Below are 11,666 nucleotides of genomic sequence, written 5' to 3'. Positions count from 1 at the left end.
CAAATCTAGGCCTTTATTGCACGATTTGCTTTGCTGGAAAGGGACAACATATCATTATCATACCCTGGACGAGTTCTGTTGGACAATACTCACTGGTGATTAAAGGTATATGCTAAATAGGGGTCTAGTTCCTTAACCAGAGGAGTCTGCACTCATTTTATTTGACTGGTCGAATACCCTATGCTTGCTGGGGTAGTCGTGTACCTTTGCTGAAGGAGTCGTGGGCACTTATCTATCTCTGTTGGGTATTATTTCACAGAGGAATGGCAACGACATACTTGGAGTTGAGTCCCTTCTTCATTGGCTGGGCGTGAGACATTCTTTCAGAGCAGAGACCAATATCTGGGCAAGACGTTCAAACTAATGACAACTGGGAGAGTTTTCTGAGTTATTGGGAGCTCACATAAAGTGTTGGGCCTACGTACTATCTCCTGGTATCATAATTCTCAAGCCAAATACGAGACTGTCACCACAAATGGACTGAAATTGTTGTATGTAACTTTTCTAACGGGTGTCACTAACTATCAGAATTCAGGTCAAATGGTTCCCTTGGATGAAATTATAAGATTGAAAGAGGAGTATAAGTTCAGAGTATTGGTTGATGAAAGCAACTCATTTGGTGTGCTGGGTAAAAATGGAAGAGGTCTTACAGGACATTATGGAATTCTGATTCAAAAAGTTGATATTATAACTGCTGGTATGGGTATGCTTTGGCAACTACTAGAGGCTTTTGTACAGGAAGTGCAAAAGTTGTTGATCACCAGCGTCTCAGTGGTGCAGGTTACTTCTTTTCTGCATCCTTGCCACCTTATCTAGCAAGTGTTGCAATTAAAGTAATTGATGTTTTGGAAGAAAGTCATGAGCTTCTTGTCAGATTATAAGAAAATGTTACTCTTCTTTGGAACGGTTTGTCACAAGTACAGGGTCCAAAAGTTATGAGTAATGCCTTGTCACCGTCAGTCTTTCTACAACTGGAAAATACGTCTAGTTCATTTAAGAGTGACTCAATGTTGCTTCAGGGGATTGTTGATCATATGTTGGATTTGGATTTGAATCGGATGTTTATATGGGGAATGTACTGATAGACATGTATGCTAAATGTGGGAATTTAGAGAATGAGTGCCAAATGTTTGATAAAATGTCTCAGAGAGATGTGGTTTCATGGACAACAATGATAGCAGGAAGCGCAGTTAGTGAACCCTGGTTTCATGGACAACAATGATAGCAGGAAGTGCAGTTAGTGAACCCAGAAATTATGTATTTATTTTTTGAATTATCCAAAAGGAAAAATAGCACGAAAAATTCTATTGGATACATAGATACGTTATACAAGCATCTACCCATGAGTTGGTTGTTAAATTTCTACTAGCAAATAATTTTAGTATGTTGAAGCAAGTGAATAGGGCCTATAAAGTCCTGAAGAGTTGAAACTTAGCTCTGATACCACGTGTGAGGATTTGATTATAGGTCCTCTAACTACTACTACATTCATTCAAATAAATTTTTTTCATAACGAGGAAAATTTCAGTTTTATAAAACATCATAAGCATGAACATAAATTAATTTAATCTACAACATGTATAACTTGTAACAATTTATCTGCAACATGTATAACTTGTAATAATTTACATAACTAAAATAAACGACCGATAATACATGTTCCAATAACTTAGTTGATATGCTCCTGAGCTCCATCTTCCTCTTGACTACCCAATTGGATTTGCCTCCCAGCCAACTAGGAAGTAATTCCTAGCCCAGGGAACCTCCACAGGTTCCCTAGCCCTCCGAACCCAAGTCCAACCAGATGTAGTGTGCTCAAGCTAAACAAACACTCTTCTTCTCTCCCTTCTCTTTTCTCCACCTTCCTCCCAAAACAAATTTCTCCAAAACCACAACCAACACCAAAACCAAAATCAAGGATCCCCCCTCCCCTCATCATCCTTCCCCTTTTATGTCTTTTTCTCTTCTCCACCTCAACCATGTAGGAATTTACAGGGTAAGTTCCTCAGAAAGAATACCAAAAGGACACCGCTCACAACCAGATCACAGATCAATACACCAGTATTTTTGACGTGGTTAAAACCCTCAAAGTGCAAGGAGAGAAACAGTCCATGGCTTGTCCCAACGTGGGTACTACAGGCAATTTATTAATCAAAGAATGAAAATTTACATAAGCTTCTCTCATGCACGGATTACCCGAACAATGACCCTCCATGCGCTTTAAATAGAACTCATGGACCAATCGGGTGTCAAGCCACGGATCAAGTGTCGGTAATACCGAGGTGAGAGTGAACCGTCGGATCACTACATATCGTGACCGTCGGATTGTAAGTTACAAAATGTACAACGGTAAAGAAACACACTTTACCTAACTCTAACCTAACTCTATACTAGACCAAGTTGAACTTAACTATATCCTATGTGTCGGAATATCCTAACATCCCCCCTTAAGAACAACTTGGGATAGGATTGAAGGATTTACAAATATGACACAATAGGAGAAGGAAGGAGGCACTAGAGCCTATCCCCCCTTAGTGACAACTTCCTGAACTCCAAGCATATATCGAAGTTTAGTGAACTTCGCCTCTGTGAGAGCCTTTGTGAAGATGTCTGCAACCTGATCATCTGTTGGACAATATTGCACTTCAAGAACATGGTCATGAATGAGCTTTCTGATGAAGTGCATGTGTAGTTCAATGTGTTTGCTGCGCTGATGCTGGATTGGATCTTTGCATAACTGAATGGCACTTTGATTATCACACCAAAGTGTGGTTGGATGCTGCTGCTCAAAGCCAAACTCTGATAGGATTTGACGAAGCCACAAGGCTTCCTTACTAGCTTCCACGGCACCACGATACTCTGCTTCTGCTGATGAAAGAGAAATGGCAGCCTGTTTCTTACAAGCCCATGTAATAGGTCCTGAACCAAGAGTGAAGACATAACCGGCAGTAGACTTCCGATCATCAGGGTCACCAGCCCAATCAGAATCAGTGAAACCAACTAACAGAGGAGCTGCTTTGGCACTGTAATGAATCCCAAACTGTACTGTACCTCGAACATAACGAAGTATTCTTTTAGCTGCTTTCCAATGACTTTCACGGGGGTTTTGCATAAAACGAGCAACAAGGCCAACAGCAAAGGAAAGATCAGGACGAGTATGGGTTAAATACAAGAGTTTTCCGACAAGTTGACGGTATAAGGTAGCATCAACTTCAGGAGAAGTACAAGAGACTGAAAGTTTGACTCCAGACTGAAAGGGAGAAGGGGCTGGCTTACAGTCTTCCATGTGAAAATGACGAAGAATATCACAAGCATACTTGGACTGGGAAAGGAAAATACCCTCCTGGGATTGCAAGACTTGAAGACTGAGAAAATAGTGTAAGTGTCCTAAGTCTGTCATTTCAAATTTCTTTTTAAGGCTGGACTTCACATGGTTTATAAGGTTGGGATCACTACCAGTAAGAATAAGATCATCAACATAAAGAACAAGGATGATAAGAGAGTTGCCCACTTTCTTGGTGTAGACAGTATTGTCAGAATGACACCTAGAAAAGCCAGATTCTAAAAGAAAGCTATCCATTTTGGCATACCAAGCCCGAGGAGCTTGCTTGAGGCCATAAAGGGATTTCTTAAGTCGACAAACAAGGCTGGAGTCTATTTGTATGAAGCCAATGGGTTGTTCCATATAGATTTCTTCCTGCAAGTCCCCATGCAAGAAGGCAGATTTAACATCCATCTGATGGACTTCCCATTTTAAAGAGGCAGCAAGGGAAAGAACAAGGCGGATAGAGTTCATTTTGGCAACAGGGGAGAAGGTTTCAGTGTAGTCAATGCCTTCAACCTGTGAAAAGCCCTTAGCAACGAGACGAGCTTTATGTTTATCAACTTTCCCATCTGGTCCATACTTGGTTCTGTAAACCCATTTACATCTAACAAGTTTGCGTCCCTTTGGTAGAGGAACAAGATCCCATGTATCATTTGTCATCAATGAATGATATTCTTCATTCATAGCTGCTTCCCAATGTGGATGGCCTGAAGCTTCTGCAAAAGTGTCAGGATCATGATTTACTGGAGCTTGAGCCAATAAAGAAGAGGCTCTTTCAAACTGAGAACGTGTACGTCGTTGATCTGTAGGATCACCGGCAAGATCACCTGCTGCATCCCGAGTAGCACGGACCCATCTTGGAAGTTGAGGATCCTGAGAAGGTGGGGGAGGATTATCATCCTCGCTTTCATCATCTAAAGAAGAAATGTTTTCAAAAGTAGAAGAGATAGGAAGAGGTGGCACATCCGCCGGACTAGGCTCGCAGGCCGATTTATTTTCATCAAATTTTACATCTCTTCTAATGATAACATTTTTGGACTTAAATGGAATAAGTCTATAACCTTTTACATCTTCAGAATATCCAAAAAAAGTACATTTCTCACTCTTAGGTTCTAAAGCTTTAGGCTTTTCATCTGGAATATGGGCCCATGCTTCACTTCCAAACACACGAAAGTGACTTACATCTAGTTTAATGGAACTCCAAGCTTCTTTTGGAGTGATATTCTCTAGAACCTTAGTAGGAGTGCGATTGATTATATAATTTGCACAATTAATTGCTTCGGCCCAAAAACTAAGACTGAGTCCTTTAGATTGCAGCATACAATTAGCCATTTCCTTTAAGGTGCGATTTTTCCTTTCAGCTACACCATTTTGTTGTGGAGTGTATGGAACAGTATGTTGCATTTGAATTCCATTTTCGGTGCAAAAGTTGATGAATGTGTTAGAATGAAAAAAAAAAAAAAATCCGCCCCCACAAAATGGAGACTTGAACCCAAGACCTCTACTCTCTTAAAATAGCTTTGAACCAATTGATCTATACAAAAAAATTTGAGAGAGAGAGAGGGGGGGGGGGGCTTGGTTTGCGTGCTTGCCTTGAGAAAGCTCTTTTTCCCTACAAAACACAAAACACAAAACCCAACACGAATATGCAAAGAAAAAAGAACCTTGCGGCTCGAAGTTAGCTTTAGCCAAAAAACTAGAAATTTATAAAAAAAAAAAAAAAAAAAAAAATTCTCAAAGTTAGCTTTAGCCGAAAACTAAATATTTTTCTCAATGTTTCTGATTTTCCGAGATCACACTAAGGTGCAGGGAAAAGAGCATACGCATGAGAAAAATCCTTCCTTTCTGTTTCTGATTTGCCCAGATCGCACAGAGTCGCGGGGCAAAGAGCATACGCAGAAATGAAAGGTATAGATCCGGTTAAAAAAAAAGGCTAAATAAACTGAGACCGAAATAAGCAGAGAGAAAATAACAGTAAACTGCAAAAAACATTGTATACCTCCCGATCTGAAAAATGACGCAGCTAGGGCTACCAGAAACCTTTTCGCGTGAAACGAAAGGGGTTCCTCACTGGAACAGATGCTCTGAACGCAACAGAGCAGTCCTCTCGGCCCGAAAGCAGTCAGAAACAACAGATCTAGGAAACGACAGCCGCATGCAGTTCTACCGGCTTCAGATTTGGATCACCAACGGACGCGGCCCTCAAATAGCTCCGATACCATGTAGGAATTTACAGGGTAAGTTCCTCAGAAAGAATACCAAAAGGACACCGCTCACAACCAGATCACAGATCAATACACCAGTATTTTTGACGTGGTTAAAACCCTCAAAGTGCAAGGAGGGAAACAGTCCACGGCCTGTCCCAACGTGGGTACTACAGGCAATTTATTAATCAAAGAATCAAAATTTACATAAGCTTCTCTCATGCACGGACTACCCGAACAATGACCCTCCATGCGCTTTAAATAGAACTCATGGACCAATCGGGTGTCAAGCCACGGATCAAGTGTCGGTAATACCGAGGTGAGAGTGAACCGTCGGATCACTACATATCGTGACCGTCGGATTGTAAGTTACAAAATGTACAATGGTAAAGAAACACACTTTACCTTACTCTAACCTAACTCTATACTAGACCAAGTTGAACTTAACTATATCCTATGTGTCGGAATATCCTAACAAACCACCTATCATTAATGTCATAACTACCCCCTCATCCTTACATTTGACTTTTCTTACCATATCATCTCCCAAGTAAATTTGAGAGGACATTTTGGGGATGAGATATGAATATATAATTTGGTAATTAATTAGAGAGGACCATATCTTATCCCAAGTAAATTTGAGAGGACATTTTGGGGATGAGATATGAATATATAGTTTGGTAATTAATTGGAGATGACCATATCTTCTCTCAAGTAAATTTGAGAGGACATTTTGGGGATGAGATATGAATATATAATTTGATAATTAATTGGAGAGGACCATATCCTCTCCCAAGTAAAATTGAGAGGACATTTTGGGGATATGGATATTTAAATTGGAATAAATGGAAGGAAACCATATCCTATCAAAATTTAAATTTGAGGAGGTAAGTTGGGAATTGATTAATAATAAAATTTATATCAGTAATAAGTTTACAGTTTCACCAATGTAGGTATGTACCAATATTTCTTGATAATTATAAGTCAATATTTTCAGGTAATCCAAACACTAGAAGAATTTGCATGATAATATTAAGTAGGGCATTACACTTCTGCTTGCCCTTTCCGCTGAATCTCTTTGGTCTCAACTCCAGATGTAGCTTCCAACAGTCATCCTCATCATGACCTTCTCTCTTGCAATGAGTGCAAGATGGCGTTGCTCCATCCCCTTTCTTGGCTGTGACATTATTCTTATCCTTCCCCTTGCCTTTCTTCTGGAATTTACCATGTTGAGGGTTAAATAATGTTTTCTTGGCTTGATCATCTCTTTCATTCTTTCCTCGGCTTTCAAGATGAATCGCCTTTACGTTGGCCGCATCAATCGTAGTAGGTTTGAACAATAACAATTAGTGTCTTATGTAACTATGTAGTGCACCAACATACTTAGTTATAGTCTCAGGCGAATCTAATGAGATGCCCAAATTCAATGCTTGTTTCTGAAATTATTCAGTGAATCTTTGTAAATTTTGGCCTTTACCTTGCCTTAGATATTTCCATTCCATTAGTGCCTTTTGTTTATAACCCAAAGGGTAAAATTTGTCTTTCAATGCAGAAATAAAACTGGACCAAGAGGAAAGAAGGTTACCTAACTTTTTGTTGCCCTTATGCAACTTGCTTTCCCACCAAACGCGAGCAGCGCCACTCAACCGAAGAGATGCTAACTGGACCTTTGCCTCATCTTCTTCAATCTGTTGAATCCAGCAGTAGACCTCTATCTATCTTATCCAATTATTAAGTTTTTCTGCACTACGTTCTTCATTGTACAAGGGCAGGTCAACTTTACATCTAGCTTGAAGAATGGTTTCTTAGATGTATGTTTGGAATCATGATTAGAGTGATGAGAACTATCACTTTAAGAAGGAGAGGGAGGAGGCTCTTCTCCACCACCTTCATGATTTTCTGATCTATTTTCATATGCATCTTGTTTCTCGTGCCCAAGTACCTTCTCATACTCTGAAAACAACTTTTCCACTTTCTCTGCCATATTGTAGAATACCTTGCGGAAATTTTGTTCCTCTTCCCAATGAGCTTCTTCATTTGCCATGTTTCTTCTTCATTGTGCACATCCTGCTTCGGGATCAAAGGACTCAAGATTTCCTTCGCCTTTTCACAGCTTGTTTCGGGTTAGCATACACTCATGCAATTCACATCGAAAAATACCTGCTTTGATAACAAACTTGATCCAAAATCTTTTACTTATAGATGCATCATAATTACATGAAACAAAGCTTATTAACCATGGAACTTAAAAGCACATAAAACAATGTGGAAATAACAAGATAAGCATGAAACCATGACACAAAGATTTGATTACAGATTTCATCCAATTTGGACTACGTCTCCAGACCCTGCGTAATAGTGGGGAGGCCTTCATTCATTAAGTGACATAAAAAGAGATAAAAGTACAAGCAACATTCATTTACAATCCTTATACCTCCAAGCTGGAAGATGGACGAAGAATGGAGAGTCCAACTTCAGAAACAGATAGTAGCACTAAAATCCTAGCAAAAAATCATGCAGAATCGCCTATCCGAACACCCAATTCAGATAATCGGGCTTTCTACACCTTCTCAAAACCTCCCTGCTACTGAAGGTGAGGTTTCTTCCTGCTGCCAGGTTAGGTTACTGCTGCACACAATGTGTTCTGAAGTTCTTTGCTAGTCTCCTCTTTTTTCTTGTGCGGACAATCCATTGTATATATGATGGATCAGCTAACTCCTTAATCCCCGAAATTCCTAACAAATGACAAGTATAGCAGGCAGGCAGTTTTTCAACACTGAGGATCTTGGACTTGGAAGAGTATGCAGGTAATAACCTGTTTAAACATAGAAAAACCTCTTAATCGCACATTAATCCTTAACCCGACAACTTTAATATAGAGAATCGATTTTTTTTAAATCGACAGACATTCCTATGCCTTTACATTAAGCGATGAGTGAAAAGCGATAAAGGTGGACTCGTCGACAATTATCAACTACAATATAATATATATCAAATCCGAAAACCCCATCATAAATCGCAATCAATGGAACTGGGGTGGTACTTGTTATCGGGATGTTGCGTGGTGCGATGTGCGATCTGCGATATCGCAATCGCAACCTGATCCTGCTGGGGTGATTCTTTAATGTCGTTCCTTGCGATGTGTGATATGCGATTTATCACATCACATCTTGATTCTACTGGGGATGATTCTTTACTGCCGACCCGCCTCTGATCTGCGATTGTGATATCGCAAATCACAACCTAGTAGTGTTGGGGCTGATTTCCTTAACCACGGACCTCTTCCTTCTGCGATCTGCAAAATGCAAGACCAATGGCATCCTGCCACTTGGTGCTTACCCATTTGTTGAGAGTTCTGCCATGTCATCTTCTCCTGCCACCAATCCAAGTCAAACCTGAACTTTGACTTTCTCTAACTTTTTCATATGAGCTTGGATTTGAGTGTCGTTGGAATCAGGATGATGAGCACTTCGATTTGATGCTAAGTTTATAGAGTTTCTTCCACTTTGAGTTTTGAGCCTTTTTTTACCATGCCATTGGTACCTTTTAGAGATCCACCTGGATCATATATTCATAGAGCCAAGGTAGAATTTTACGACAAATCCATTGAGTGTGTTGATGACAATGGGGAACCAAGAGTCTTCTAGGGTAAGAAGAAATCCACATCAGTTAGGATGTTGACAACTATGCAAGAAAAACGTAGTCACAAGAAAGGGTGTATGTTATTGGCAGTGCACATTTCCAGTGACAAAAGTAAGGAGGTTGAGGATGTCGATGTGTTTAGCAGGTACCCAATTTTGTAGTAGTTTCAAGATGTATTTCCCAAGGACATTACATAGTTTCCACCTCATAGGGAGGTATAATTTTCTATTGAGTTAGTGCTAGGGGCAGCTCCAACATCAAAAGAACCTTACAGGATGAGCACACCTGAGTTGGTTGAGTTAAAGCTACAGTTGAAGGAAATGTTGGACAAGGGGTACATTAGTCCAAGTGTATCACCTTGGGGTGCACCAGAGTTGTTTGTAAAGAAAAAATATGGTACTCTCAGATTGTGCATTGACTACAGGCAGTTGAACAAAGTGACCATCAAGAACAGGTATCTGTTACCGAGGATTGATGACTTGTTTGGTCAGCTGATGGGAGAAACAATATTCTCAAAGATTGACCTGAGATCTAGATACCATTAGGTACACACCAAAGAGGAGGACATTTACAAGACAACTTTCTGGACCAGGTATGGGAATTATGAATTTGTTGTAGTTCCATTTGGATTGACTAATGCTCCAACTACTTTTATGTGCTTGATGAATAGTGTGGTGTGTCCGTATTTGGATAAGTTTGTTATTGTGTTCATTGATGATATACTGGTATATTCTAAAGATGAGGAAGAGTATGCCGAACATTTATTAGTAGTGTTGAGATTATTGAGAGAGCATTAGTTGTATGCAAAGCTCAGCAAGTTTAGTTTCTTTCAAACTGAGGTACATTACTTAGGGCATGTTGTTTCAAAGGAGGGAATTGCAGTAGATCTCGAAAAGATATGAGCCATCATGGAATGGGTAGCTCCTAAGAATGTGGATGAGGTGAGATATTTGATGGGGTTGGCAGGATATTACAAGAGGTTCATCAGGAACTTCTCACATATTTATTATCCAATTACGTCATTGCAGAGGAAAGCTAAGAATTTTGAATGGACAGAGAGTGTGAGGCTTGTGTTGAGTAGCTCAAGCAGTTGTTGACACATGCACTAGTGTTAAAGATCGTAGATCAGACAAAGAGTTTGTAGTATGTGTTAGGGTCCTATAATAATAGGATTCATAATTTTGAATTCGCTATGGTTAGTCTTGTAATATTGTACATACTTTTTCTTTCTGCAAAATGTTTTCCACATTAAAAATAAAAAAAATGTAAAGAGGGTATGTCCTAAAAGAATAATCAAAGGACAAAAAGAAATAAAACAGATCATGAAAGTGTGCAAATTAAAATGCCACTACTTTTTACTTTTTTAATGCAAAATAAGGTTGTGTGCAGCTTGTCACAAATGCCACAATCCATGATGGTCAAATAGCTTAATCTTGACTCATTCATGCTTTAAGTTTTATGTTGATAGATAGAGAATAAAGATCTAGCCAAACTGTTTAACCTTGGCAGATCAGTAGTTAGGTAGAGAATAAAAATGAGCTCATCAGCTTAATCTGAGCCATTGGAAGTTATAAGGTTAGAATTAGATAGTTTTCTTGTCAAAAGAAAAGAAAATAAAGGGTCAGCAAGCTCAAATGCACCCAATAAAGTGAAGAAAAAATGTTAGGATAAATAAAGGGTAGGTAGAAGAAAGGTTGCAAATGTACAACGTTGCTGAGTCAAAAGCACATTTATCATGCTTAATCCTATGTTTCATGTGCAGGAGCATTTATGAGAAAGAAAAGATGTTCACAAGCTGGTTTAACTAATTTCCCCTCATTTCACTATGCCCCCACATGCTTATTTGCTAATTTCCCCATTATCCCTTTATCATTTATAAATCCCCTTTTCCCCTCATTTTGACCCTTACCCCTTGGTTTCACACATTTCCCTAGTAATTACCCTTCAAAAATCATTTCCCTACCCACAACCCCCTTTCCCTAGTGTGAAACCCATTCCCCATTGCAAATATTAACTTCCCCCCTTATTAATTTCCCTATTTCCCTTCAAAAAACCCAAAAAACCCCCTTATCCTAAGTTTTATCCCCCGCATTATTTAATTAACTCCCCGCTTCATATTTCCCGACAAACCCTTTTAACCCACCAACCCTCGGTGTAGTTAAAAAACCCCGCCACATAACCCCTGGTCCCACTTTATTAAACCCGCTGCTTATATCTAATCCCTACCTTATTTACTAATTAATTACAATTATTTGTAATTAAACCCCGGGCCCCACAAATCCCTTCCCTGATTCCCTCCGTGCAGCTTAACCACGCGACTGTCGTCCGATCTCCTACCCCCAGATCCAACGGTGCACATCCATATCGCGCGAGTTCACCGTCCGACCGATAGCAGCCCGAGAGCACACGAGATTTGCGGTTTTGCCTGGGCGCTTTTCTGCTACGTGGCAGCCCCAGGCTAGATCGCGTGCTCGTGAAAAATACTGCCTGCCCTC

The 11,666-nt window shown here is 39.8% G+C and overlaps 1 pseudogene; it reads left to right on the top strand.

Moving 5' to 3' along the window:
- The first annotated feature begins 308 nt into the window (after nucleotides 1–308).
- LOC149267659 (long chain base biosynthesis protein 1 pseudogene) lies at nucleotides 309–1,082 on the top strand (annotated as a pseudogene).
- Nucleotides 1,083–11,666: the final 10,584 nt, after the last annotated feature.

This window comes from Pinus tabuliformis, chromosome 6, assembly GCF_031772625.1.
Source record: "Pinus tabuliformis cultivar Carrire ecotype Pingquan chromosome 6, CPIR1, whole genome shotgun sequence".
NCBI lineage: Eukaryota > Viridiplantae > Streptophyta > Pinopsida > Pinales > Pinaceae > Pinus > Pinus tabuliformis.
Note: the sequence above shows the minus strand (reverse complement) of the source record. Positions and strands in the feature narration are given on the sequence as shown.